The sequence below is a fragment of the Sciurus carolinensis genome, unplaced genomic scaffold (assembly GCF_902686445.1).
Source record: "Sciurus carolinensis unplaced genomic scaffold, mSciCar1.2, whole genome shotgun sequence".
NCBI classification, from domain to species: Eukaryota; Metazoa; Chordata; class Mammalia; order Rodentia; family Sciuridae; genus Sciurus; species Sciurus carolinensis.
In genome coordinates this window covers 36,118-42,648 of record NW_025920283.1, presented here as the reverse complement: position 1 = coordinate 42,648, position 6,531 = coordinate 36,118, and the positions used below count along the sequence as shown (strand labels likewise).

The 6,531-nt window shown below is 36.0% G+C and overlaps 1 pseudogene; it reads left to right on the top strand.

The window, feature by feature from the left end:
• Positions 1–1,191: 1,191 nt before the first annotated feature.
• Positions 1,192–2,527, top strand: LOC124975488 (septin-10-like; annotated as a pseudogene).
• The last annotated feature ends 4,004 nt before the right edge of the window (positions 2,528–6,531 follow it).

Genomic DNA, 6,531 nt, shown 5'->3' with positions numbered 1-6,531 from the left:
CTCTGTCACTGTACTAAGTGTAAGAATGAAAGGTTCCTCATCATCCTTTAGAGTTCAGTGTGAACATATTTTTACCTATTTTAAGAGTGAAACAATTCCTGAGAGAGAGAATGTAAAAGAATAAAAACAGTAATAAATAAGTAAATAAATAAGAAAGGGTTTTAGATCTAATTCCATGAGATAAGATACATCAAGATCCAAGATCAGAAGCTGTCCCAGAAGTATGGTTTCTGTGTTTCTTGTTCCATCACCCATCTGCTGTCTCTGAGAGTTGATCAGAGCAGGCATCTGCTGAAATGCTGTATTCATTATTCACAAGAGTGAGGAGCATGAACAAGTCACCCAGGGAACACTTCTTCAGAGCCTCTAATGATGGGCAGTGCACTTCAAGGTCTGTCCTTTGTTCTGAAAGGTGATGTCAGAGCTCTCTACTATACACTGAAAGGTGTCTACCTATGTGAGTCCATTGTGTGGCATCCAGTGGGGCCCTCCTTTTACATCATCCATGGTGGAAGGTGGATGTGCTAGGGCAACCCTAACATGCTTCTTTTGTAGTCAGCCCTCAAATAAAAACTTAAATCTATTCATGAGGTCCCCTCCTCTGTGGTGAATTAAAATAAGGAAGGCAACGATGAGCATCAACATCTGCAAGAGTGTAATAGAGTAATATACAATTAGAAAAGGATACCTAAAAAGAATAATTTATATTATATATAATATATATTTATATCTAAGTATATATTCAATTTCTATAGATGTGTTTCATGTATATCTATATCTACGTATCTATATCTATATATGTGCCATATGGTAGACAAAAACATCGTGGTGATATTATACCGATAAGTCTTTATAGAAAATAATATATTAGTTTTGGAGGTTTACAAATGAAGCTTTGAAATGAGACACATCAAGAGTTAAAACTTACAGAATAATATAAAGTAAATTCTACGGAAAAATTTCCTGTGTGATCTCAGTATTGTCTGGAATTAAGATATTCAAGGCCCATTGGGCAGCTCAAGCCCGCCAGGTCCCTACCCATCCTGAGCCCAGCGGGTTGTTCCCCGCGGGTCACGCCCAACCCAACCCGCCTTTCCTTCGCTGCCACTGGGATGTGCTCCAGGCCCAGGCTGAAACTGCGGCTTTGCTGCCCTTCAGCCTGGAGCCAAGGCCATCTGGGAAGAGGCTCAGCACCTACTCTTTCATTATCATGTGGCACTCAGAACAACTTCTATGCCCTCACAAGTATGTGAAGTTGAAGAGAGAAAAAGAGAAACTATCCAATCCTTGACTATGTGTGGCCATGTTGGTTTTGACAGTTTGCCTGATTAGCTGGTCAATAGATCCATTCAGCAAGGCTTCTGTTTTAATATTCTCTGTGTTGGGGAAACTGGAATTGGAAAATAAACATTGATTAACACATTGTTTAATACTAATTTCGAAGAACATGAAGCGTCACATTTTTGTCCAAATGTTAGACTTAAAGCTCAGACATATGAACTCCAGAAAAGTAATGTTTGGTTGAAACTGACCATTGTGAATACAGTGGGATTTGGTGACCAAATAAAGTAGAGAGCTACCAACTAATAGTTGACTACATAGATGCTCAGTTTGAGGCCTATCTCCAAGAAGAACTGAAGATCAAGCACTCTCTCTTCAACTACCATGATTCTCGCATCCATGTGTGTCTCTACTTCATCGCCCCCACAGGCCACTCTTTGAAGACACTTGACCTCTTAACCATGAAGAATCTGGACAGCAAGGTGAACATTATTCCAGTGACTGCCAAAGCAGATACAATTTCTAAATCCGAATTACAGAAATTGAAGATCAACCTCATGACGGATTGGTCTGCAATGGCGTCCAGATATACAAGTTCCCAACAGATGATGATACTATTGCTAAAATCAATACTGCAATGAATGAACAGTTGCCATTTACTGTTGTGGGAAGTATGGATGAGGTAAAAGTTGGAAACAAGATGGTCAAAGCTCGTTAGTACCCTTGGGGTATTGTACAAGTGGAAAATGAAAACCACTGTGAATTTGTAAAGTTGTGAGAAATGCTCATTTGTACAAACTTGGAGGACCTACAGGAGCAGACTCACACTAGGCACTATGAGCTCTATAGGTGTTGCAAACTGGAGGAAATGGGCTTTACAGATGTGGGCCCTGAAAACAAGCCAGTCAGTGCTCAAGAGACCTATGAAGCCAAAAGACATGAATTGCATGGTGAGCATCAAGAGAAAAGAAGAAGAAATGAAGCAGATATTTGTGCAGCAAGTAAAGGAGAAAGAAGACATATTGAAAGAGGCTGAAGAGAGCTGCAGGCCAAATTTGAGCACCTTAAAAGAGTCCACCAAGAAGAAAAACTAAAACTTGAAGAAAGGAGAAGGGCTTTAGAAAAAGAAATGATCCATTTTTCTAAAAGGAAATCTAGCTGTGACATATACCTGAACCAATCCTTTACGGCATCGGGTAGCAACATAAAGAAGGACAAGGACTGCAAGAACCCCAATTTTATGTAACAGGAGTTCCAGAGCACAGAAGGTCATCACAAACAAAAGCAAAAAGTTGTAAGTATGCTTTGGTTGCCTTGTTTTTGCTTTATCATTAATTATATATCTGGCAAATGTCCACTGTTACTGACATTTATGGAAAAATATTTTCAAGTATAAGGTCAATACATAAGCCAGAGTAGATGATATTACTTATTCACTGTTGCAAGAAATCTCAAGGTGCTGTTTTGCAATGAATCTAGATATCTTCTCCTGCTGCCAAGTTATTTTCACTTAGTCACATTTTATGCCAAAGAGCAAAGACTGAGTGCCATTGAAAATACACAACTCCTTCATACTATGGTTGATTACATTTATATTCCAGGATGAACTTTTTTCCATATAAACTAAGCAAATAAACAAAAAAGCGGGGGAATGTGTTTTAGAATGTATTATATAGCTCACACTCTAACCTCTCAATAGTTTTATAGAACTATGAAATTTTGATACAGTTATCCCACTGATAATATTCTAACCCTTTGTGTCAAATTATATAACAGAATGACTTTTTGTGCTTGAGTATGCCTTGTTGTGGTTGATGTATTGCTGTGATGAAACAAAATATGTTGAAAAGTTAAAACATCCAGGTTTTAGCTTTTTACCTAGTGATACCTCTGAACCTGGGTGTATCATTCTGTTTTCATTAGGGTATCTTACTGCTTGTTTAAAACTGTCTTTCGGGGGAAAAAATAAGAAAGTTAAAATCAATTTTATTAAAAATATTTCTTAAAACTAAACTATGAACATCTGAATGTTAAATACATAAAAAAATTCTTATTTCAAGGGATACTTGTATTCAGTGCCTTAGTATTTTCACAGCATATTAAGGGTTCTAACTTTCATAATGGTCATAGATATATGTTTCCATTTTTGTACTTGAATATTCTAAATAAAACCAAATCTCTTGAAAAAATTATAAAAAAAGATATTCAAGTATATTTGCTTCTTACAAACATTTCTCTTTTTCAATTGAAAGTTAAAATCCAATCTATAGCTGCAGTGCTCAATGAACCTTTCACTACCCCACAAAAAAATCACAAGGATCACTTCTCAGGTATTTAAGTTTTGGAATCTGAAGATTTTTAAAAGACTGTTTTGTAAATAAACATTGCTTTTCTTTGACAAAGAAAATATTTTCTTGATTTTTAAAAATCCAATTGGTAACTTGGTGGCTGCAATTGTTTGTGTGTCTTGAAAGTCATACTGATATGAAATTGGCAAATTTGAGGCCTCTTGATGTCCATTAAAACACATCCCAAGTCCAAATCTGGCTTCACAATCTTTTTCTCTCTTTCTCTTCCTCTCACACACCCACCTATCTGTATAACATGTGACCTCCTCATTATCCTGATGGTCATGTTCTCTCATTACTTTCTTTCCTATGCACATTTTTCTGAGAAATATAGTTTATACTAAAGTGAACTTCATTTTCATCCTGGAGTTGGTTGCTCTGGAGTTCTGGTGGAGAAAAGAAATTACTCCATTAAGTATTATTCTCACTCTTCAAAACTTGACTGTTCTCTGTAAATAGTAGCATGCCATCTAGTTTCCAACTCAAGGGCTGTTTCTGTCACAGATTTTTTTTTTATACATCTTCAAGGAGCTTTCAAAGCTTAGTCTCACGAAAAAGCCAAAGCAAAATTCAAACTTCTCTTTCACTAAGTGCAATGCCTTTGTTCAGAGAAAATTGTTTATGTTAATAGTTTTCCTCTTGATTGCCTTCTGCAATCCCCATGAAACATACATTGTTTTTCTTATTCCTACACAGATGGATTCTGTTCAACTTTAAATGATTTATATGATGCCTAGGTAGTCAAGGTAAAGTACTGAGGCACTAGAGTAGGTAAATCTTTAGGAACACTCTTGAATATAAGCCATCGTTAGTATTGAGCAAGACCCTGATTCATGTCATGTAAAATAATACACTGACTCATACACAGGGACCTTGTTTTATTCAATTTGCTTTCAGCAGCACAGACAACTCCAAATTCCTTAATGATAGCCCAAACTCTTGAGAATAAAGTGTGCCACTTAATCATTATTTCTCTGAATACTCTACAATAACTTTTACTATGCTGTAGCTTCCATGACACATAATTCATCCACTGAAATTATGAAAGACAATGTTTTATTAGTAAGTTCATATGTACAACCACAACCTAACACTGAAACATGCCCCTAGCCATAAGTGGCAGCCCAGATTCATTAGTAATTATTCTCCAAGTTCCAAGCCAAGTACTGGACTTAGGCAACCACTAATTTAACTTCTGTCTTTGTATATTTGATGAGTCTGGATATTCTATATAAAATGAAAATGAAATCCATACAGCAAGAATCATGGTCTTCTGTGATTGATTCATTTCACTAGCACAATGTTTTAAAGTTTCATCCATGATGTAGCATGTACTTTATTTATTTTCATTGTAGAGTAACAACCCATTGCATGGTGCCCTCTATATTGTTCCCTGGCCTGTTTATGTTTTTGCTGCACATTGAAATCCATGGCTCAACATCCCACCACAATCAAGCTCAAATTTACATGCAATTATTTTTAAGATAACCCAAATAGGTACATTTTTATCTATTTAATGAACACCTCATTTAATTGCTTTGCAAAACTTTAAGTCATAACTGCTAATAAAGGGCAAGCTAGATCTTTGTGGTTATCAGACCTAAACTTCTGCATCCTTTTCAAGCTCATTCGAACAGAGACTGCTGGTCATGAAATTGAGTGGTAACATTTAAATATGTAAACCACCTCTCTGAAACTCCTATTTTGGGTGTTCCCTTGCCCTCTTCCCTTCTGAACAATGGTCCTTACCTTAATCCTCTGGGTGGTCTCAATATGCAAGGGAACCCTGTGCAAGCACCACCAATAAAACCTGTGGGTTACCGCTTCTCTTGGTTGCATGTTTCCTTTACTAGCCCCCAAATACTTGAAAACCTACATATAGATATGCCACATTTTGTTCACTGAATAATCTTATGACTTATTATTTATCTTGTTTCTACTGTTTGACTCATGAATAATGGGGCTACAAACTTCTATGTACATACTTTTATTTGATTGAGTTCCAGTTCTCTTATATACACCTATGACTTAAGTTGCTAGGTCTTGTGGTAACTCTATATGTAGCATTTTGAAGACCCACCAAAATGATATCTGAAGAGGCTATACCATTTTATGTGCTGACCAGCAATGTATGATCACCCCGATTTCCCCCACTTCCCTCAACATTTGTTATTTTCTACCTTTTGGATCATTGCTGTCCTCAGCGTGATTTTGATTTGCATTTTACTAGTGACTATCATTCTTTCATGTGCTCCTTGCCCATTGTATGGCTTTTTTGGGAAAATGTGAAATCACATTACTTCTCTGATGTCTTCATTGTGTTATCTTTTACTAGAGAGTATAAATGTTCTTGTATATTTTAAATACCAATCTCTTGTCATGTATAAGATTTAAACAGTTTTTTTTCTTCTTCTGTGGGTTCTGTGGGTTTTCACTTCCATAGTTGATGCTTTTTGAATGAAGAAATTGTTAATTCAGTTTTCACAAAGTCCAATTTATCTTGTTACTTGTGATTTTGAGTACAGATTTTTTAAATATGTATTGGTATCCTGTGTTTTTACATGAGTATAGAATTATCACTCAAATTTATGTTGATTATCCATCCTGATAATAGGATGCATATGGTGGAATTGGAGGGCCAAGTTAATCTTTTCTATATGCATATCTAGTTTTCTTAGAACAATATTCTGAAAAGATTAATTCTTTTATATGGTAACTGGGATTACTAATGGAAAACCAGTTGACCATAGATGTAAGTTTGATTTCAGAACCTACACAGAGAACATATCATGTGGAACTTAATATAGATATTTTCCTGTTTCCTCATCTGGTACTTTGTCCTCCTTTTCTTTACTAATTCCTTTAATTAAACTTACATCATAATGAGGAGAGTATACATACC